Consider the following 24,461-nt stretch of genomic DNA (forward strand, 5'->3'; position numbering starts at 1 on the left):
GGTCATCCTCCCCTCCACGTTATGGCGTATATGGGTGTAGGAAAAAACGGCCCCGGAATATACGTCCCCGGAAGATACGTCCCCTGAATAAACGTCCCCGGAAGAAACGTCCCCGCTGGCATGGCTCTCTAGGAAAAAAAGTCTCCAAGTGAAAAATTTACCGAAAAAAGAAACCTGTGCGAACTCACTTGAAAAAACACTGCATTCTTTATTCAACACTTCGCAAATTTTCGGCCACATTGTGTTCGAAAAAGATTGAAGGTAATACCGAATCGTATGTAAAACAGCCCTCAGGAAATCTTCAATTTTCGTAGTCCCGGCAGTATAGTCCTCACACAGGTTGCGAACACACTGCTGCATGGCCATGACCCCTGATTTGCGCTTCTTCTGTGGGGGTGCACCGACTGGAGACTGGGTCATCTTTTTTTTATTGTCACGGTGGCTTCTTCCGAGCGCAAGGCGTCAGACCCTTACAAAAATATATTTAGACACTGTATAGACTAAAAAGATTTTTAGACCATCTATAGACTGTCTAAATCTGTTTTTGTAAGGGGAGGCCCTCCACACTGTTGGGCGGCTGCGGTGCGCGATGCTTCCAGCCTTCTGTTCCCGGCCTCCGCATGATTGTTCGTCCTGTGTCCTCCATCAACAGTGGCCGAGTAGGCGTTCCACATAGCAGTAAGCTTGAATTTCATTGAACTGCAATCTTCGCGCGGATCTTTCTTTTTTTTTCAGTGAGAAATAAAGACTTGGCGACTTAAAGGCGCAACGTATGAGGGCCCCCGTATGGGGACGTTTTTTTCCGACAATGCATATGGGGACATTTTTTTCAGGGACATTTTTTCCGGGGACGTTTATTCAGGGGACGTTTCTTCCGGGGACATTTATTCCGGCCACGTTTTTTCCGGAACCCGGCGTATATATGTGCATGTGAACCTAGGAGCGTTATTCAGCGCCGATCGCAGCCATGGCGGCCAGTGTGGAACACTCTTTTTCTGCCTGTTGGCGTCACGTAGTACGTGAACTTTTACGAGCTGGCAGCTCACCAGTAATCCCTCGCATTCTACTTGAAGGCATCAAGTCTGCAGAACGAGACGCTCGCTATGAATGAAGGAAAGAATACTTTCAAGGGATCGTTTTTTTCTGTTAGAACAATATTAATGAGTACTAACAGACAATAATGCCGAGGAAAGCATGGGAGATGTTATTTTCAGTTATTAGGATATAATAGTGAAGAAAGTAAAGTGGACTAAAAGATAATAATGTGCCTAACAGAGAAAAACGAGCCCCTAAAAGTAAGCTTTCCATGATTCAGCGAGCTATATTGAAGCATTTCTCGACCCCGTAGGAACGCATTATTGAAAGTTACGTATGATGTTTACATGAATGCTCGATAAGGTGCACTTAGTTTGGATAATGTTTAATGATGTGCTCTAATGTGAGGGCTGACGTTACGTCGCACCATAAGTTACCCTTTATACGTCAGTGTTGGCGAAGTGCCTGGTAAGCCCACGATGTGCACACAGCTATTTCATTTACATAAAGACGCCGATTCACCTCCTACCGCTTGGCTCAAAGCTATAAAATACAGCGTATAAGTACTCGCTGACTGCTTCGCTTGAAACCGATTTCCACAATGCGAGGGATCTGCCGGATTTTATTATTATTATTATTATTATTATTATTATTATTATTATTATTATTATTATTATTATTATTATTATTATTATTATTTGTTAGTATAGTTTCAGGGGTAGCGTTACTCAACTACGGCCAATATTCGTGCTTCTGGTGTTATCTAATATTATAATTATCATGTCGCAATCAGAGAGAGCTATTCTGAATGCAACATAATGTGCAGCCATCATGGTCGCTTCATAAAAAAATGCACCGGGCTTGAGTATCTGGCACTGAAATAAAGTGATTCACCTAATCATCAAGCCCGGGAAATCACCGCTTGATATGTTTGTGGACTGTGTAGCACAGCATTTGGCTGAATCGATCATGATATAATTCCCTTAAAAAGCAGAAATACGGCTTGTGCAGCCAGAAATTACTGTCGTATTCCTATCTTAATGTTGGCAGCAAGGCCAAGCATAATAATAACTCCATGCCGTCACTAAAATATGTCAATATACCGGGTCATGTGATGGTTCAATTTGGCGCCACATTTTGTTTAATTGATACCTAATTGTATACTCTCATGCTGACAGCGACGGTAAATGTCTTGTGCGTGTCAAGGCTTTGCTCAATGCGTCAACGACGTCCATAATTAACTCGAGCACTCCGTTGCAAGACTAATACCATATGCCGCTTCTAAGAGTCAAACATAGTACACGAGGGAGCAGCATACATTAGCTGCTTCATCAGATTTTGTGTAATTACATCTTGCTCTTCAAGTGATGAAAACGCAATGAAAATAGTTTAGAAAAAGCATTCGGCAGATCCCACGCCTTGTGGAAATTGGTTTCATGCGAAGCAGCCAGCCAGTAGTTCTTAGTGGCATGTTTTGGCTTTGAGCGAAGTATTTTGTAAATGGAGTAGTTGAGTTCACATCGTAGGCTTACCAGGCACATCGACTACACTGGCGTTTAAAGAGTAACTTATGATCTGAAGTAACGTCAGCACTCACGTGAGAGCAGGGACACGAGTATTATCGAAACCAAGTGCATTTTACGGCGGGATGATGTGAATGTCATACGTAACTTTTATTAGTGTATTCCTCGGGGATCGAGCAACGCTTGATTATAGTTTGCTGAATCATAGGGATACACATGTAATGTTTATTAGACAGCTATAAAAGCGGAGCCAACAGTGGAAGCACAATCAACGTTAACGCAAAGCGACTCCTGTAATGTAACAGTACATATATAGTTTTTTTATTGCCTTATTCTAAAATTAGATAGCCAGCACCATAACCACAATTGAAATTGCACCGACACTACGCCTGCATAGGGTCTTTTTCCAAAGCAGTTGCTAGACCTAACGTCGCTCTGTCGTAGAATACCTGGCTGCCACGCAGAATAATTGGGTTCGATTCCTGCTGGGATACTAATTATTATTCTTCGCATTCGACGGGACTATGTTGCCGGTGTCGGTCACCAATGGCTACCATTACAAATTGGTTACCAATTACCAATATCTCTTGTCGCCGTTACTGGGTAGATATACACTGTCAATTACCTGTGAAGCATACTCGTATACCACGGCGGATAGTATACGGGTATGTGCCACAAGTGTCTGGAGGAAAGGGTTTGATGAAGTACACTACACGATTTTCGCGTTATTCATGGCATAACCATGCCATTCATACTCGTCAAACTCTTTTACTCTCCCATACCAGTTTTGATCAGCACCATATCAAGGAGGCTATTACGAGAGCACCCAGACGTACGCGGTTAGAGAGATAAATACTATCGCACTTCGACATCTGAGGACAAATTCGCAAATTTCCTCTTTCGTAAGTACGTTGTCCCCATCGTCAGCCGGCTCCACTAACAATATGTCCCGTAGTGATTGGCTGAAATATTCGCTTACGAAAATTTTTAGCGTATAACGATTTTGGGACTATCGGCCCCTGTAAATGAAGCGCGTAACGAGAGGAAGCTGATTTCAAAATACTATTAGACTTGTCGGTTTTGATCAACACACTTTTTTACAGTCGTGCAGATTGTGCAAATTATGATATATTTTTTTTAATACGAAGCATTTCTTAGCGAACCCAGGGCACTTTGAGCGTTTCTATCTATCTATCTATCTATCTATCTATCTATCTATCTATCTATCTATCTATCTATCTATCTATCTATCTATCTATCTATCTATCTATCTATCTATCTATCTATCTATCTATCTATCCGCCCACCTCTGGGTGTTCTCGTGATCGCCTCCTTAGCTTTGTGCAGACCAAAATTAGTATGGGAGGGTAAGAGGGTTTCACGAATATGACTGTCTGGCTATAACATGAATACCGTGAAAATCCTGTCGCGTAAGTGGTGAAACACCGTCTCCCAGACATGTGTGGCACAGACGCGTATACCACGGGTCACGGTAAGCGGGTATGCGCCACAGGTGATTGACAGTATCTTCCCAGGGATGGTCAAAACAGACATTGGTCATATAAATGCAAGAGCGTAAAGAAAAACCGACATCGGCAGCGTTGTGCAGACGAATGCAAAGAATACAAATGACGATGGCAGCAGGAATCGAACCCAAGCATTCTGCGTGGCAGTGAGGTATTCCACCACAAAACCCCGCCACGTCTTGAAACTGCTTTAGAAAAAAACCCTATGCAGGCGCTATGTGGGTGTAGCGTCAATTGTTGTTGCAGTGTTGCATATTTAATTTTATACTAAAGCAATAAACGTTACATGAGCACTCCTATAATACAGGCGTGATGGCGGCTTAACGTCAATTGCAGTTCCAGTGTTGACTCCGCTATCATAGATGCCTAGTAAACATTACATTTGTATTCTTGATTCAGCAAGCTATATTCTAGCGTTGCTCAACCCCGTAGGGGTACGCTAACGAAAGTTACGTATGATATTCACATCATCGCACCGTAACGTGGCTACGTTTCGATAATACTCACGTATGTGCTCTGAAATGAGTACTGACGTTACGTCAGACAATAGTTTGCCCTTTAAAGGGCCCCTAAACAGACTGAAACTGCAACAAATGAGCGCGTTTTTCTCTCGATGGGATCACAAGTTTGCACCGAGCTCGCCCTACGCCGATTATGATAGGACGACAGTGAGGAGCGCGTGGTATAAGCGTTCATAAAAATGGCTACAAGGACGATCATGGTGTCACAAACTTATTTGCGGCATTTGCAGCGGTTTTCGAAGGAACACCGCATGCAAACCTCAGCGCCGCCACTCAGCCGAAATTTCATCAGTGCGGCGACGTCAGCGTGATTGTCGCGCTCTCTTTTTGACAACTCAACATCGCGCCTCCCACAGGTTGGCGGTTAATCACATGAGTCTAGCTAGGCAAAGATAGATAATTTAGACCCACCTGTGTTTGATGCGTTCAGCCGCGAGTGAGAAGTGAGAAGCTTGGTCGACTGGGATCGTTGTGGATTCATTATCTCATGTCTAAAGAGCAGATGAAAAACTAGGAGCACGATAAAGCAGAGTGAAGCGCAGTGTCTGTCTTCATCGTTCTCCCCGTTTTTCGTCTGCGCTGACAACATTAGAAATGGCTATGAGGCGCGCCGTATTATTACACGAAAACGTCAAATGGAAGGGGTTTTTCAGCGTGGACATCACGCCCAGTACGTAATCATCTCGTTTTCATTTCACTTTCATGGGAATACGGAATTGAACTTGTGAGATCGTCCTCACCTGGAAATAGCGTAGCGAATATTTTCAACAAACGCACAATGTTTTTCACAAGGAATGACACTGTTTTCGCACGTTTTTATAAAGGAAAAAGCTTTATTACTTTATGGACGCATGTATATTAGCATTCCAACATTATTATGGACTGCATAACGAGACCCATCCTCAATTTTTTGGGACGCACCTGTGTTTCGGCAAGTTGCAGGTGCAATTTTTCGGACAACCGCCGTCTTCTGTGCACTGCAGAAAGCAAAGTATTCTGAATTAATGAACCAAATTTTTAACAAGGTGTTTTTACTGATTAGGCGTAATTGTCAAGGAAAAGCTTACGGAGTGAATTTAGCAGGCTCGTAAAAAACGCCAGGCCTGCGCTGAAACCGCAGCACAGTCACAGCGAAAGCTGGAAGAGCGGCGTTTCTAGAGCCCGTTAAGCTCTCTTGGGGCTACAATACAAGTACACTAGAAAGGTACCCACTACGCCACAAATCAAACTTTTTGTGATGTTGGGAAGCACCCACTAAGCCATTATTCGTCATTCTATGGAGAAGCGAGGCACCAGCTACACGTCTGTAAGGCATTATGTGCACTTTGTTGACGTGACGACTGATGATGATGAAGAATTATGGCTCAGCCCTTTGTAATGGGTTGGAATCTTTAAACGGCCCACCAGTTATGTAATTTGCATTGGGTGACGCCCGGTTGCTATTTCCCTCTCCCGTCATGCTGTATACGTTGACGTGGAAGAGAGACGGGGGGGGGGGGCGAAGAACTTTATTGTGACCCCGAAGTAATGGATCATGCGCTTATGGGCTTCCTTGGCAACCAATACAAGTGCACTTGCGAGGAACCCAGTACGCTATAAATCATTGTAATCTTACTGAGACCCCGAGGAAGTGGATCATGCGCTTATGGGCTCCTTGGCAACCAATACAAGTGCACTTGCGAGGAACCCACTACGCTATAAATAATTGTAATTTTTTAGAAGTAGGGCAGCAGGCACTGTGCCATTTTTCGTCATTCTACAGAGAGCGTTGGTACCTGCTAAACGCATGTAAGGGATTATGCGCAATTTGTTGATTCTGCGCCTGATGACGATGAAGAATTATGGCAGAGCCCTTTTGTAATGGGTTGGAAGCATTCAACAACCTACTCGTTGCGCAATTCGCAATTGTTTGACGCCTGGTTACAGAATTCGCGTTGTGCGATGCTTGGTGCTTATTTTAATCTTCTACCACGCTATATTGCCTATGCTAATGTGGTTCCTTCCCGACATGAAGCCTGTATAGGACCTTTTTGGCAAAGCAGTTTCAAGCACCGGCATGGCTCAGAGGTTGAATACTGGGCTCCCACGCAGGGGGCCCAGGTTCGAACCTCGTTCCATCCTGGAATTTTTTCTTATTTAGTTTTTTTTTCGTATTTCGAGCGATACTGGTTACGGATACCGGCGGCGGCGGCGGCGGCGGACAACTACGGCGCCAAAAACGGCCGGAGAAATGACCTCATAACAGCTTTCGCTGTAAAATCTACTAAAATCAGATTATTGGAGGCGATGTGAAATAAAAATGGACCATCTCCCAGAAGGGAATGCTGATGGGATGCGAAGCAGCAGCGTTGCGCACTGGTGGCGTCACGGGTTGAAAGGCGCTAACGCGGGTTCTGCGGTGAGTGCTGGAAGATTCGCTTGAAGCGAAACTCGGTGTAGCATTTACTGCTGTAAACGTTTGTTTGAAACGCGGACACGGGAGGCGAGCGGGCGTTGGAGCCGGCAGCTGCGGCGCTCCGGCGGGTGAGGGAGACAGTTACGTAAGCGCGCAGCTGCGAGGGAAGCGTGCGAGGGGTGCCTGACGTCAACGCCCAGCTGCGGCGTGACCTATTGGTACCGCTCCAACACCTGCGCCGAGGGAAGCGCGTTGCCTCGCGTTTGTGCGGACGGAGGGACAGCGTTACACAGGCTAGCCAAAGAGCTGCTACACATACAAAAAGTCCGCGTAGAATATTCGTTGGGAGATGTCTCAACGGTGCCTAAACCTAATACTACATTTTTCGCGTAGATAGCATCCTTCCATGGAAAGCTGTTGTAGGGTAGCATGGGCATGGTGTCTTCTGTAAGAGGCAGTTTTAGAATGGGGCCCGAGTTTTTTATCACTTAACGTGGGTTCCCAAGAGCACAGCGGATGACTCATGCGCAATGGTTACAAACGCTAACGCAAAGCTTTTTGTACGTTATCCTAAAACTGCCAAACATATTACCGCGCAGCTGTTTGAGCTTTTCGTTCCACAGTTTCACGCGACTAGAAAACTAAGCTGTGCCTAGCACGTGAAACGCAAAAACTCGGCCTCTTCATCCTCTTCATTTTAGTATTTACTATAAATAAATACAGTTTGCTCTTGGAGAGGCAGATTTGAAAAATGAGGGTAGTTATAGTACAATTTTCCTAATAAAACCTCTGACCAGCATATCCGTCGAGGTTGACACCATGGATGTGCATTGTAGGCCTTTTTTGAATGCGTGTGCCTCCTGATTATAACAAAAGAGAAGCACAGAACAGATGAACGGAAAAGAAATTAGAGAAAGAAAGAAACGGCCACAGAGAGATAAAGTACCTCAACAAGGTCACGCTAATTAAAAAGTTGGTCATTAAGGCCTAGCTACTTAAGATTGTGTTAATTAGGAACTTGCTATGCAGGGCCTTTCTAATTAAGACAGTGCTAATTAACACCATCGTTCTTTCCTAACCTCCACACAGACCCCTTAACACCTTCTTTCCTAACCTCCACACAGGCAACTTGCCGGCTCGCACACAAGAGTATTAACGCGATAGCGTTAGAGAGCTCGTGTCGCAGAAATTCCGCCGTCGGCGTCGGCACCGTTGGTTGTGAGCAAAAAATCGAGAAAGAAGCAAATAAAATAAAGAATAAAAATTTCGGTCCCATTGAGGATGGAACCCGGCCTGTTCGCGTGGCAAGTAGGTGTCCTATCACAAAGCCACGACGTTACATGCAGCTGCTTCGGAAAAAAACACTACATAAATGCCATGTAGTGGAAGGAGTCTCCTTAACGCATTTTGTTCGACAGGTGTCACGACGAAAACGAGCCCATTCGGCGATTTTTAGGCGCATTTGGGAGGCCATCAAACTATGTCGAAAAAGGCCGGGATAGTGCAGCCATCGCCGCTAAAAACACACACGAACTTTCAAACAGCTCTAAAAATGGACAACTATGTCCATCTAGCCGAAAACATATCAACAAGCAAACAGCAAACGCTAGATATTGTGCTGCCATCTGCGAGGCATTGTCAGACTCTTCATGGCCTCCGCGATGGCGAGGGCGCGGCGTATATCTTGGAGGCCATGCGACTCTTGCTTTAGAACAAAAACCTGTACCATTCGCGCGCGCGCGTGTGTGTGTGTCTGTGTGCGTGTGTGTGTGTAACAATACACATTAATAAGTATGCATTTAGTGGTTGAAGCACGCACTAGGGGCCGGATTTCGCTATTGCGTTCAACTCTTAAAGGCGAAGCTTAAGGGTCCCCCAATTTTTTATGTCCATGGACAACAGGTTGTGTAGGTTCAAAGAGCCGGAGACAAGCGATCCTGTCGTTATTCATTCCTGGGATCATGCTTTTCATTGGTACATTTTGAAAAGAACCCTAAGAAAGGAGTTATTAATAAGTCGAAATGCCATAATATGCCTGGATACACAGGACAACGATGGGACATGTGATTAATTATGCTGCTTGGCTCCATAGTCTATGGTGTGGCAGAATGTTGGTAAAACATACTGGTGTGAATGCGGCCTGAGCGACAGAACAGGGCGCGCATTCACACCACTATGGCATGCCGACATTCCTCGAAGCTGCATTACTTTTCATTGGGTGTAGCGGTAATATGTTTCATGTTACGAAACATATAACAAACTTACGAAACTCATTGTCGATGTACATGTCAATTTTGTTGTTATATTACGTATATGTGGGCGCCAACGTATGGAAGCACAATGTGCTATTCGCCGCGAGATCAGGCTACAGGTGGCAGCACCGTCGCCGCGCTAGTGTGGATAGGCGGTTGTCGGCGTGTATACAAACGTGCACTACAGCGCTTCGTTGTGAGCGATGTGACCCAATTTCCGGCAAACAGAATGCGTTGACTGCAGCTTTGTGGTAATATGTGCGCCCTTCATTCCCGCATTAATTCACGAAGCGCACCGAACGTTACAATTACTTGTGAGAGAAGCGCATTCTGCCAACGAACGGGTTGCTCACCTTCAGCGACAGTCGGCGTTATTGCAATGGGTGACGTTTTATTGTTGTTTTATTTGTACATGTGTAGCTTGTGTTCCACCTACTACGCACTGCTGCATAGTGCGACTGAATTAACTATTTACTTCTTGTTCATTTGGATGCCCCTCCACAAAACGAAAGTCCGTATTCCTGCACGATGATTTGAAAGAGCACTTTGTGCACTGTGTGCTCAAATATACATTCGCATTTCTTATTGAGTTCTCCGTTAAATGTAGGACATTTGATAGGTTTACTCAGGAAAGCTACGTGGCTGACAGCGCTTTAGCGCTACGGAGACGTTTAACAAGCACACGCTTATTTTTATTCCTGTAACAGTGCACAAAGGTAACTGTACAGCACGGCAATTTCTACGATTGATTACTTGCACGACAGTAATGGAACAAATGTCCGGTTATTTTACGAGACCAAAGTACGTTTTTTCATACGAATAATGTCCGCCGCCTTCTGTCAATCTAAACAACGCAACACAAACGCTCAAGATAATGTAAAGGAAAAAAAAGTGTGGCTTCGCGTGAAATTACTACGACATAAATGTAAACTACGCCATTTGGATTAATTTTGACTATCAGCGCTCTTTAACGCGCACCTTAATCTAAGTACACGGGTGTTTTTATATAAATTTCGCCAGAAGTTAAAATTGCGCAAGGCAACTCAGTTTTGCGATTTCCGTGTCCTTTCATTTTCTGTTCTTTTTAGGGGACAATTTAAGTACCGAAGTGTCAGACGTGATTTAACAAAAATATTTCTCTCTAGTGACACCAGGACCATATACAACTAAAGCTCGTCGCGTAACGTATAAACACCTAACCACAGCGCTCAAGTGCATGCGAGCCTTTTTTTTATCACCGCGCCACTAAAAGGCTATACTCACATGAGATATAATACTTCTTATCTTTATGGCAACGCCAAGTGCACTTTGCAATGCGCTTGAACCAAAGAGCGGCACCTACATTGATATGACTCTCGTGAACGGAGGGTACGACGACCACCCACAGCACTCTCGACAAGTGCACTCTCTGATCTTATTACAGTACATATACAGCCGATCAAGGCCAAATGCTTCCTTACATCGCGTTAGGCATACGTACGAGCGGTTAAAGTTGCACTAACGCAACGGAACAAACCGCCTTTTGAGGATCTGTATGACGTACACGCACATACAAACACAACGGGGCTAGCAGACGACGCATGGAGCAATCCACACTAGGCGCGGATCAACGAGAAGCCGCTAGGCGGCGACTCCGCTTGATGTTGAGGCCAAGAGAGGTTGTATGAGGAGGGGTTATGGCCTCAGAAATGCTGGCTGACGTTTTGATTATTGAAGTGGTGATGCACAAGGCGGATTGTACATCGCCGTTAACTATTAGGGTGAACACGGCTCAGCGTGGCCGCGCACTGCAGAGCGCCAGTCGTGGAAACCTACGTACTGCTGAATCATTAAAAAAGCGGAATATACCAAGTTTTTTTTAATGAATATGAACAACCAAGTGCAATACATAGTACTAAATATTTCGTTTCGCAACAACCTACCGCGTTTTTCGGAAGCCGTGTATACCGCGTTGCTATTTTTTAGCAATGCGCGGAAGACCTTGCAAGTGCAGTATACTTTTGCTTCTGGTTTTGTCCAGGCAATATTTTTCTGTGCAAAAAACGTCAAACGTTCTTTTGCTGCTTTCATTTTTTTGAAGAAGCGGTCACGACGGGACAGATAATTGCAACTGCAACTGTTTCTATCTTCTCACTTAAAATTTAGGGATCATATACAGCGAGCCATGTAGGGTAAAATTGGGTGAAGCATCTTACAACGTCATTATCTCACTTTGCACCCCTCTATCATTACACGTTCAATGACAGCACATAATAAATTCGCCCGAATATCTTGTCCTAGTTCTGAAGTTTTGTTTTACAACTACAGGTGATGCAATTCTTCGTTTAGACCATGGACGGCGGTGCATCCTTGATTTATTTTAATATTTAGATACTTTTGTAGGAGCGATGAGCTTGCCAGTTCTGAATTTTCTTTTGCAAGCACGTAGCCAAAATATAGTTTTGTGAAGGTCTTGCACTGGCGATCGCGAAACCTCCAGAACGTTGTCTTAAAATTATGATGGGGTTGAGTATACGCCTAAGTACAACTGCACGAATTGGCGAAAAATAATACCGCTGCAAGTGCACTTACCCATACGTGCACCAGCTTCCTGCCTTCTCTCTTTCCTTCTGTCTTTCTTTCACTCAAGCTTCTTTCCTCGTAAAGGTCGGTCTAAACGTAAATTGTGAGAGTACACATGAGCCTCAAAGCGTCAACACGCTTTCGAGAAAGATAATATAAACACAAGTTTTGTTCTTTACTTCACTACTAGGACGGTGTCGGTGATTATACAGATACCATGCTAGATAGTATTAATATTAAAATATGTAACTGAGCCTTGCCGACATCAAATTTTATGCGGTTGAAAACTTCGTGCTACAAGCATCAATTTTTGTTAAGTATGTTTCGTTTCGCTTGTGATTTGACACCTCGATCTTGCTGTGAAGGAAAGAAAATATGTGCGCCTGACATTGGCTGTTGTAAACTCTCCAATGGCTTCTACCGCAAATGCAGTTACGAAGTCACCATTGCGCCTCTGTAAGGTAATCCGCGCACCTACGCCGGTGCACACGTTTTTTGATGGTTTGGCTTGTGGTAACTATGACGATAAGTTATTGCTCCACACTTAATAATGGGCTGATGGCTTTCGACCACCCACTCGCTAGGTAATTCACGTTGTGTGACCACCCACTCGCTAGGTAATTCACGTTGTGTGACCAGCCACTCGATAGGTAATTCACACGGTAGTTCATTTGGTGCAACAACAGGCGTCACATGATGTGACGCCAGGTGTGAGTCTACGCTTCCTCCACGTATAATAACGCGTGTCAACGTGACTCGTTGCCCACATGACTGTATGTCGTCTTCTTTCGAAGCAGAATAAAGCACGCGCGAAGCTGGCAGTAGAATACTCGACTGTCACGCAGAATACCTGGATCCGATTGCGGCGCGAGTTCTGATTTGTCTTTTTTGCATCCACCTGGATTTTTAGCTCAGAACCAACGTCACCAACGCTGACACATTTTGTGCGACAGAGACTCTGAACTATATTGCTTTTTTAAATGCGTTTGCATTATGCTCATATGACTTGATTCTGCTGCAGTTTTATACATGTGTTGCGTCTAGAGTGATGTTCCTGAATGTGTTTGGTAATAAAGGTAACACTAACCTTGTTTTGCTCCTCACAAAGAACATCTTACTTAACGCAAAATAGTGTGCGTGAGCCTTTTTGAATGTAGCGGGTGCGTCGCATAGCCCAAACAGCATCACGCAGAATTTGTACAGTCCGTCAGTGTTAAAAAGCCATGTTTTGCTTGTCCATTTCGTGCATGGGAATTTGCCATTAGCCTGAGCGTAACTCTATAGATGAAAAGTAGGATGCCGAATGGAGACAGTCTAAGGCGTCATCAATTCGTAGGACAGGGTAAGCATCTCTCTCTTGATGACGTAGTTCAGACGGTGGCAGTCGACACAGAATCTCCAGGTACCTTCTTTTTTTTTTTAAAGACGATAGTCTTTCTTGGGGAAATTAAACGCAGAAATTTTGGTCTATCTTTCTGTTTGTCGGCACGTCACCCGATTGAGCCAACCGGCCAAAGTTGAACCACTCTCTTACCGCCCACCCACCTTGAACTGGTACGGCTGCTCATACTTGTGAACGTTGTCGATCAAAAAGTAAATATTACGCATATCCGAGGCGTAACATCATTAGGTAAGTATTGGGTGGTGTGTTCCTTTAATAGACAATACATAGATACGCAATTTTAAAGACCTTGATGGTACGCGTTTGACGTTGAGACAGTAACGCGTTTATTAAAAGATTGCCACAGCTGAAGCGATCAGCGGTCCAAGCCGAGCAAGCGCGAGCGCCAACAACAACCGTCTTCTTCTTCTTTCGCAGGCGTTCTTGTCTGCGCCCTACCATGTTACAAATTACTCCCCCGCGGAAAAGGAGCCATCCTGGCGACCTAAGGAACAGGTACAACTGGTGGGTCATAATGCGGCTTCAGTCGATCGACGTGAACAGTCTCGCGGCCGCGACGACGGCGGTCCGTAGATGATTGAACAGGCTCAGTCATATAGTTAACTGGGGATGCTTGACGTAGGACGCGGTAGGGGCCTTCGTACTTAGGCAGTAGTTTTGTGGAAAGGTCAGGAGCGGAGGAGGGAACGCGAAGCCACACCAACGTTCCAGGCGAATACGACTGAGGAGGCAGGTTTTCGTCGTGACGGTCCTTCTGGCCCTACTCGCCCTACAATGTTACAACCCTAGTTTCTTAAGGTGCGCTGAAAATGCGACTGCGCTGAAACTTGTCTTCCTCCGTGCCCTCTGCACAAGCTCATGTTGTGTTTCGGTTTCGGTTCAGTATTGCATTGTACGAATGACAGGGGGCGCCGCTCTGGCATTCCTGTTTTACCCACGCAACGTGTAAGTAAGAGAGTTTGTGGAGAGCACTCGTTGTGTGCGGACGTTTCTTCTCCTTCGGCGCATCGCGCCAAACAGCGTGTTCGGGCTGGCCGGCGTCCCCACCGGTCGCGTTGGTCACCGCCGGTCTTCGCCTGCCGCTGCGCCGGGACTACTAGCCCGCAACACAGCACTCATGTTTCCCGAAGTATTGCCGGATGGCGTCCATATCTCACGCAGCGCCTCTTCTATCGTCTTTAGACGACATTTGCAGCGAAGCACGCAGATACGCGGCCAATGTTTTTTGACGGGAATCACTGCAGCTGTCCAAAGGCTCGGCGATTATTGAATGACACCTTTCTGAAGCTTTTCGCGCTCTTGATAGTGTATTATCTTGCGCTCAGAGGGCGATACTCGGTAGGATTTGCGTCAGATTGGCTGTGCTGTTGCTGTGTTTATCGCGTGGCGCGTACAAGGCGCGGGGGTCTAGGGTGCTTGGTCACTCTGTGAAAAATCAAAAACCGACAGGTACTTTTCCCGAACGCCCAAACATACGGCGCTTGACGGGAATTCGGGGCTTGTTAGTCATAGGTATTCTTTTAGCACCGTCTAAAGAAACACTTACTTGGTCGCCGCCTCGAACGTTACCGAGGACGGCTACTTTCGCCGGCTAGTATTTTTTGAATGAGGCGAGCCTAAGTTCTCCTGGTAGTAGCACCGATTCATTCGAATATTTTGTAGTCTATAGTAGTGTACGGCCTTTCCTCAATTAGACTATGCAAGGGGCACTAACATGTACTTCTTAATATAGCTTAAATGGAAAGGTTCCACCATTGTGTCAAACCTGGTGTCAATGTTGTAAATGTGTGAAGAAACACAATGCTGGCACAACGGCGTCGACTCGGCGCGCATTGCGCTCCCTGTCCGAATTCTCTATCAGCCCATCCGGGACACCATCGCTTACATACACCTATCCATTTCTGAAACCAACTGTAGCCCCACACATTGGAAATAAATCAATGCGCCGAATTATGTAATGTGTGCTCTAGAGAGGAATCCTAAATTATGTCCCAAACATTTGATCTTTCAACGACACTTCCGTGGTACAAACACCAGTGAGACACATCGAGTATCCGCTCACGCCGCCGAATGTAGTCGCGTTCTGCCATAAAACCATCACTTTGCTTCATAAACGATCTTTGAAAGCAGTACTCATGGTCCAAACAGTAACGCCAGTGTCCGCCAAGGTCATTCTACCAACTAGCCGCGGAACGAGTTCTTGTAAGGTCATTGTGTTTACGCCATCAACAAAAACTTGCACCTTGTTCCTATACATAAACACCGGTGGAGGTATCTATTTTTGCAGCAAGCCTCAAGCGACCTCTACCCCATTGGCCGCGCTCTAGTTTTCCTGATGTGGTGACGAGCAACGGTGACGTGGTGACGGAGACCGCCCGCGTCGAGGGGCTGCAGTTGGCGTCGCACTTCGATCAGAGGCAGGAGAGTGGTTGCGCAAGCGTCCATGCCAGAAGCTGCTATTGGGTCGTAAGTGGGAAGACCAATGTTCCTGAAAAGATGGGACGCCAGGCGGCTGCGTCCAGGGTGGCCACCGTTGATAACGTGGTACTCGTGAGCGATCTCAATACCTCCACATGTTACCGGCCTTACTGTAGCTGTAGCACATGGGAGCGGGGAAAATCGTCGCTCGCCTTCACCGCATTCGGGCACGTCGGCAAAATATTTTGGGTAATTGCGACGCTCAACATATTCGGGTATTAAGTCGGACATGGGCGGTAAATACATTGGGATTGCGCAATCGACGCTGCGGTGACAGATAGGTGTTCGAAATTCTCAAGCTGCTGGGTAGCCACGTCTTGTGGGAAATAGCATCAATATGTGCCGTCCATTTCACGTTTCATGTCTTAATGTCTGCGTTGCTCTTCCCGAACGATCTGAAGAATGGTGAAGCAAAGTCAACAGTTGGTATAGCTTCTGCACTGGCGACCGCCATGGTGACATTTGCGAGGCGACCGAGCTTCAGCAATATTTTGTGGCGCCTCGGGGATTTAAACGTCCGGCAATGTCGAATTGCATCAAACAGTGATGTCAGGTTTTCTAGTCAGAAACCGTAGAGGGAAAATTACAGCCTTGCTTCAACAGGTAGAGCGTCGACAACAGTAGCGGAATAGGTCGCCATAACCATAGCAATAAAAGAGGGATGCACGCGAAACGCTCTACTAACCATCATTACTGACTCACAAAAGGCTTGCAGAAACTACTCAAAGGGCAAAATTGGGGCACAGGCGCTTCGAATATTTCTTGGGACTGGATGGGACCCGATGTCAAATACGTCCATACTGTAACCTGGGCCCGGGGGCACGAGGGCGTGACTGGGAACTTGAATGCGGAAGAGGTGGCTTGCGGCTCTACACATCACCAAGCCACCCCATACTCTCCAATAGAGGACCCTACCCCCCTAGACCCTTGCTGCGCAACGATTCTAAGGTACTATAGAGAAAATAGACAGATCTAGCCACCCCCACATGGCAAACTCAGCACTTCGGAGACGACCGTGCTACGAAGGCTGCAGGCGAACAGTTACATTAATCTGCGCACTCTCCCCTTGATCTACCCCACGGCGTATAGAGACATATGTCCGTGGTGTGTAGCAACACCAACACTTTTTCACATCACGTGGGAGTGGGCGAAGCACGGAGAAGAACACGACACAAATGGCACATGGGACGAATAGGAGGCGCTGCTGTCTAGCGCGGCCCTGAGAGATCAGCTACGACTGATTCAAAGAGCTTAACGGTTGACTCGTGCCAGCGGGGCCTTGGAATAGGGGCACCACCCTGCCGGACAGACTTCTCTTTTCGCCCCCATATTCCCTGCGGGGCACTGTGGTTCTAGTCTGTCTGGTTTCTGTATACGATAAAGTATTACTAATACTAGTACTACAACTACTACTACCTATTAAAATGTTGTATAAACCCTCTGGAATGACTTTCAGTAAATGCCCTATATTGTGTTCTTCAGACATGCTGGCACCTGATTGCCTACAGAGCCACAAAATATCTTCTGTGTATACTATACAGGTCTCGCCGGCTAACTGAGCCCTTTGTGCAAACGTCTACTCAGCAAACTTATTTTTCTCAGCTATGTTACTAAAACACTTCTTCCATGTTGTCAATTTGTCTTCGTGGTGCAGCTGCGTCCACCTCGCGCAGTTCTATTCTATGTCCAATGTGAAATCTAATAGAGGGAGAGCTAATCTGCAAAAGAAAGAGCAACGCTGCAAACAATTATCGATGCGAAATAAATACAAACCTACTTGCGCAGTATTTCATGACGCATTCCTTGGTTCTTAGAACTAACCTTTCTTGTTATGTAACACTGTCTTTTATAACGTAGGACTACGAGCAAAAAAGATCGAATATTCGTAGTAAGCGTTGCCTACAAGTGATGGCCTCAAAGTAGGTAAAAAGTAGCAGCTGGATTTATGTGGGCATTTCTTAGCGCTACGGTATGAATCGTACACACTGTATCACGTAGTTCAGCATCATATGGTCGACAGAAAAAGCCACGGCCACTACGTCACCCCTGCAGGCAAGATTTGCTTAATGTTTGACACAATTTTGCCATATGCAGCAAGTAGACTTACTTTCTCGTCAAAAGAGCTTTCATGACTTCTTTCATACTGTAAAAAATATATTTTCGGATTAGTAGCTGCATTTCAATATCGAAAGTCAAGCGCTGCGAGAAAAATAAAGTTGAAATTGAATAGCATAGCAAAATGTAGTTTTGTTGTTGTAGTATGTTGTTGTAGTATGTTGTTGAAATCGAATAGCATAGCAAAATGTAGTTTTGTTGTTGTAGTATGTTCTTGTTGTAGTATGGACACTCTCGACGGGTTTTTGCCGTCGGTGTAAACCACGGTGTAAGAATATACTCAGGTGATGACACTCTTCTCCCAACGCATGGGAAACCGCTATCCACGCGCGTCCAGATAATGTCCGGGTTCTTATCAGATGACTTGCAGTTTCATCGGCGCCGTCTTAGAGGGCGCTACGAAAAGCGGGGCAGTGCTTTCCATAGCAACGCGAATGCTGCTGATAACGTGCATTTTTCTGTGCCATTTTGCTGGATAATGTGCATCCGCCAAGCGGCGTCGAGGGGCGAAATCGAGAGAGCAACAGGAGAGGGCACGGCGAGCGCGGCGGCGATGACGCAGCACCACCGTGATTCGGCTACTCACGGGCGCTCTCCGCCTCAAGCCATTAGATGGCGCACCGCTCAACGGACCAACGACCGAGCATTTTCTGGCCGCTTAGGCGCGCGCAGTGTCAACACCTGAATATTCTTACACGGTGGTGTAAACTTATGATTCTTATAAAGTCCGAATCGATAACATCGCCCCGCCCATCGCATGTTCCACTCGCGAGTAAACGCGCGCAAGGAGGGGCGGCGAACGCAGCTGGAGGAGAGAGGACACGAGCCGGCCCATATGCATCGCACGTAGGGCACATGCGATAACTTCACCCCATGCTACAACCCTGCTGATGAAGGCGAAAATGCTAGAGGCCCGTGTACTTAGATTTAGGTTCACGCGAAAGAATCTCAGGTGGTCGAAGCTTCCGGAGCCCTCCACTACGGCGTCCCTCATAATCAAATCGTGGTTTTGGGACGTTAAACCCCAAATATTAAACCCCACCAAGCTCGGAGCAGAAAACAACAGAAAAAAGTGTAAAAAGTTGACCATACAACAGAAAATAGACAATCAGAAAACAAATCCATAAGCACAAGAAAACTGCATAAAAGCATATAAAATATCACACAATGACACGAAACGAAATGAAAAGAGCAGAAAAGAGCCGATAAACGCAATAAAAGAAAGCGAAACAACAGAGAGCAGCAGATAAACGCAATATAAACGCAGGAGAAACACTGGCGAATCAAATCTGCGCACTTCATGCAGCTTTGACTTGGGTTAGAACAGGCTTAGATTTCTTCATTAGTGCTCGTTTTTCATTTTCACGTACACCATCGTATACGTATATCAGCTATAATAGTGACGCTACGCTTGCCATGTCACTCATGACGTCAACTCTAATGCATGTTTACACAGCCACCAAAATGTTAGGCTGGTTTCGGTACATGGCTACATATCTCATGCAATACCTCAGCTGTTAGTAACGCTTGTCCTATCGTCTCTCATGCGTTCGCAATCCCCTCGCTAACATTAAGATGTCGTCTACTACAGAACGTGCGCTATAGTTCCTTCGTAGACAGAGAAAAATTGCATCAGCGTGCCAGTGTCAACGTACCAACGGAATTTTCGAAAGCATGTGGATGTCGACATCTCGGTTTCTGTTATATCCTAGAAGTGGCTGACGCTAATCACTGAAAAAAGTGTTGTCCTTGAGAGCCTAGAGGCTCAGAAAGACTTTGGCAGTGGAAAATTTTCAGCTGGATTGAAATTTTACAGTCAGGAAATACTCGAAGGCTGAGCATAAGTGACAGAAACGGCCCGCGTAGCCTATGTGGAATTTCTAAAAAAACGGCAGGACAAACCAAAAATCACCTCATGGAATATTGAAAAATGGCGTTGAGACTCTGCGGCAGTAACCGTAGCATTTTACGAAAATCAGGTTAAGCGCACTTTTCCGAAGGACCAGATGATATCTCTAACTTGACAAGTAAAACGCGAAAACTGCACGCTCCTATATCATCACTCGTATTTAGAAATGCACTTCAGCTAACTTTTCAGCTTGTCTACTACGACAATATGCCATGTGAGTGTTACGCTGAAATGTTAGAAATTGTTCGTTCCATTGTTAATAGTATGAGTGAATTTTGGTAAGTACATTTCCTGTTTTACGAATCGGCATCTATTCGCCATAATTGACTCCAGCACAGCACTTACACTATTCCTGCGTCTTCTTGGAGATGTCCATTGCCGGCAATCAATGTGACCGTCAGGCATTTTGCTTTCGCAGGACTCCCATCTGGAATGAATGTGTTTGTTTTCATTACATGATATATCGACAAAATATTAGAATAACAGAGAGCTGAGCTAGTTGGTACGTATTCATTCTAAAAAGAGACAGGGCGTGCAAACACGGACACAAAAAAGAGATCAGGACACCACAACGCCGACTAACAACTGAAGAGACGCACAACGGCTGAAAAGAAAGAAGGCACGAAAACTTATCTGCGCATGCCCATGCAACCGGCGAACCTATCAATCCGGCACGCGTGGCGGTCTACGTGGAAGATAACTGTTAAGACATTTGATTTCATCTTTATGCAAGTTAATAGACGGTTGACTCACGCATGCGCTACCACTATTCTCGATATGCCATGCTTCAATCATTAGGCGCGTTTCCTCATTTCTATGCCGGTACAACACTGCGCATTCATCGAATTTTGGCGTGCACTTACAATCTCGACAATGTAAAGATAGATTAGAAGGTGAGCCTCCTGTTAGCGATCTCTTATGTTCCAACAATCTCTGGTTAATGCATCGGCCCGTCTATCCTACGTAGAAGCGGCCGCAGCTGAAAGGGACCTTATACACCACACTTGTACGGCAATCAGTGAATTTGTTGGTGTGTTTTACGAAACAATTATCGGTCCGCTTCTTGTCTTTTACTCGCTCATTCTTCCTCTGCACAGCGGCACAAATCTTACCTAGCTTATTGGCAGCCGTGAAAACAACATTAACGCCGTATCTACTTCCTACTTTCTTTAGCCTGTGAGATATGCAATGAATGTACGGAATACCTACGACACGTTTCTTCCTATCGCTTTCTGCAACCATGCTCGGACCTAACACAATAGACTTCTTTAAACGCTCAGCGACCGTGGCCACTGCATCACGAGGATACCCTACATCTAAAAGACGCGTAACCTGTGCGCTAAAGCTATCACTCATTTTGTGCTCACACGACTTGGTGAGGGCTGACTTAAGGCAAGACATGGCGATGCCGTTTTTTACAACCTTCGAGTGCTTCGACGAAAAATTCAACAGCGGTTTGGAAGATCTAGGAAAATACTGCCAGCACACGTGGTTCTTCTGGAACGTTAAGGAAATGTCTAGAAATTGTATTCCATTATTCTGAGGCACCGTCTATTAACTTGCATAAAGATGAAATCAAATGTCTTAACAGTTATCTTCCACGTAGACCGCCACGCGTGCCGGATTGATAGGTTCGCCGGTTGCATGGGCACGCGCAGATAAGTTTTCGTGCCTTCTTTCTTTTCAGCCGTTGTGCGTCTCTTCAGTTGTTAGTCGGCGTTGTGGTGTCCTGATCTCTTTCTTGTGTCCGTGTTTGCACGCCCTGTCTCTTTTTAGAATGAATACGTACCAACTAGCTCAGCTCTCTGTTATTCTAAGCTTCATTTCTAGTACTCTGAGCCCTTTTCCGTGTTCTCCTACTTATCTGAACAATCCTGCCTCTTTGGCTTCTTTAATTGCTATTTGCTTGGTCCGTGCTAGAACTTTTTCATGGTTTTCTAAAAATAGAGTTTGCCCAGTTGAAGTTCAGCTTTTGTGCGGCTTTCTGCAACCATCTACCGGACATGCCAGGAGGATATGTGCCATATTGACCGCGGAATCATGGCGTCAAGTGAGATTTTACCAGGAATGCCTCAAGGTCCGTTGCTCGACTTCACGTGACGACCGCCGCCAGAAGCAGATATACGCCGACTGGATGAGTGTAGCTAACCAGCATGCGGAATTCTTATGGAGGGTAAACTTCGAGAACTTCAACCATGTAAGAGGAAGATTATTTCTACTGTTTCACCACAAAATAACGTGCTAGTCCTTGGAGGAGCTGCCTTAGATGATAGTCACTGCAAAACCCTAGCCTTAGGTCCTAAATACTGTTTTAAGCCGAACCTGAAACCAATAGACGTTTTAAGTTTGCCGCGTACAATCACTAGACTTGTTTCTGAAGAAGAGCGTTCCCACTGCATTTCAGACTGCGTTGCTAGCATCAAGGGTTCTAATATGCATCTCAAGTGTTCTGATCCCATCCGGCCTTTGGTTACTGTGTCGAGAAGAAACTCAGGCCAGAAATTTCAGATAAGGAAGGGTACTTTGTAATTATGCCGGACAGTTTGTTCTCAGAAAAAGCATTAACAGCCATAGAAAAGAATTTTAGGACGGTAAAACTTAAGCCATCGGTAGTTAGGCAACGTGCTGTCGACCTTTTGTTAAGACATAATCTTGAGAGAATAGCTTGTAATGTCAAGAAGGCTAAATCACTTACTTTAGAATTGTTTTTTTCAGCCAAAACACATAAGAACGAGATTCCGTTTCGAGCAATCGTTTCAGAGCAAGGCACCTGGCAAGTCGCTGTATCTAGTTATTTGCAGAACTGCTTAACCTCTTTGAGTTTTTCAGACCCTTTTCGTATGCGTAATTCCCAGGCGCTAGTTCAGTTCCTCTCAGAGGAGAACCCCGGCTGTTGTAAAGCTTTTAGTATGGATATTGAAGACCTATATTATTCTTTGCCGCATAAGGACTTGTTAAAATGTGTTAATGAATGTATTAATGAACAAGGCCACCAGACGGTTTTCACCGATAAATGTGGTGTTTCTACCGGGGCATTTCTAGAAATCCTTTCCATGTATTTAAAGTCGACGCTGGTAGGTTGGAAGGAAGGCGTTTATGTGCAGAAATCAGGGATATGTATTGGTTCTAAGGTTGCTCCGGTTCTTAGTGATTTATACCTTAGCAAGATTGACAATATTTTGGAAGGCGCCTTAGGTAATTCGGTTATTAAGGTTTTTCGTTATGTGGATGACTACTTGATTTTTTGTAGTGATGAGGACTTTGAAAAGGTGGTAACGTCCGTGAGCGAAAAATTTGAATTAAATGGAGGAGGGCTGAGCTTTACTAAAGAGGTGCCTCATAATAATGGAATACAATTTCTAGACATTTCCTTAACGTTCCAGAAGAACCACGTGTGCTGGCAGTATTCTCCTAGATCTTCCAAACCGCTGTTGAATTTTTCGTCGAAGCACTCGAAGGTTGTAAAAAACGGCATCGCCATGTCTTGCCTTAAGTCAGCCCTCACCAAGTCGTGTGAGCACAAAATGAGTGATAGCTTTAGCGCACAGGTTACGCGTCTTTTAGATGTAGGGTATCCTCGTGATGCAGTGGCCACGGTCGCTGAGCGTTTAAAGAAGTCTATTGTGTTAAGTCCGAGCATGGTTGCAGAAAGCGATAGGAAGAAACGTGTCGTAGGTATTCCGTACATTCATTGCATATCTCACAGGCTAAAGAAAGTAGGAAGTAGATACGGCGTTAATGTTGTTTTCACGGCTGCCAATAAGCTAGGTAAGATTTGTGCCGCTGTGCAGAGGAAGAATGAGCGAGTAAAAGACAAGAAGCGGACCGATAATTGTTTCGTAAAACACACCAACAAATTCACTGATTGCCGTACAAGTGTGGTGTATAAGGTCCCTTTCAGCTGCGGCCGCTTCTACGTAGGACAGACGGGCCGATGCATTAACCAGAGATTGTTGGAACATAAGAGATCGCTAACAGGAGGCTCACCTTCTAATCTATGTTTACATTCTCGAGATTGTAAGTGCACGCCAAAATTCGATGAATGCGCAGTGTTGTACCGGCATAGAAATGAGGAAACCGCCTAATGATTGAAGCATGGCATATCGAGAATAGTGGTAGCGCATGCGTGAGTCAACCGTCTATTAACTTGCATAAAGATGAAATCAAATGTCTTAACAGTTATCTTCCACGTAGACCGCCACGTGTGCCGGATTGATAGGTTCGCCGGTTGCATGGGCATGCGCAGATAAGTTTTCGTGCCTTCTTTCTTTTCAGCCGTTGTGCGTCTCTTCAGTTGTTAGAAGGCGTTGTGGTGTCCTGATCTCTTTCTTGTGTCCGTGTTTGCACGCCCTGTCTCTTTTTAGAATCGACAAAATATGTAATGTTGTAATGACGGAATGTTACATATTTGTTCTGTTCCGTTTTAACTGGCCTGCTAGGGAGAGGCTGAGTTTAATATTACCTCGGCTACTCCATTTATCTAAGTACTGCGGCGAAAAAAAAGGGTTACCTAAAATTTAAAAAAAAATGAACAACTAAAGAAGAAGCATATAGCGCTCTGAAGCAAGGTAAAATAACATGATAATGTAATGTTCGCTTGCATGACAGGAGTTCACTTGGCAATAAAGTGTCCTCATGTACACATTTATAGTTCTACCCACGGTATATGGACTAATACATCATTCTATATATAGCAACACATAGCTGTTCATGCTGTTCACACGTGCTTATTTAGTCCAGTGT

At 45.2% G+C, this 24,461-nt stretch overlaps 1 long non-coding RNA gene across 1 annotated transcript in view; it reads right to left on the reverse strand.

Annotated features, from left to right (window-relative positions):
• Positions 1–5,424: 5,424 nt before the first annotated feature.
• The window catches only part of LOC119389042 (uncharacterized), a 29,623-nt gene continuing 10,586 nt past the window's right edge, over positions 5,425–24,461 (reverse strand). The window contains exons 2-5 of the long non-coding RNA XR_005182970.2: positions 20,064–20,145; positions 17,802–17,837; positions 11,824–11,904; positions 5,425–5,582 (exon numbers count right to left, since the gene is read on the reverse strand). This is a non-coding gene — a long non-coding RNA (uncharacterized LOC119389042). The remainder of the gene's footprint in view (positions 5,583–11,823; positions 11,905–17,801; positions 17,838–20,063; positions 20,146–24,461) is intronic.

Source organism: Rhipicephalus sanguineus, chromosome 4, assembly GCF_013339695.2.
Source record: "Rhipicephalus sanguineus isolate Rsan-2018 chromosome 4, BIME_Rsan_1.4, whole genome shotgun sequence".
NCBI classification, from domain to species: domain Eukaryota; kingdom Metazoa; phylum Arthropoda; class Arachnida; order Ixodida; family Ixodidae; genus Rhipicephalus; species Rhipicephalus sanguineus.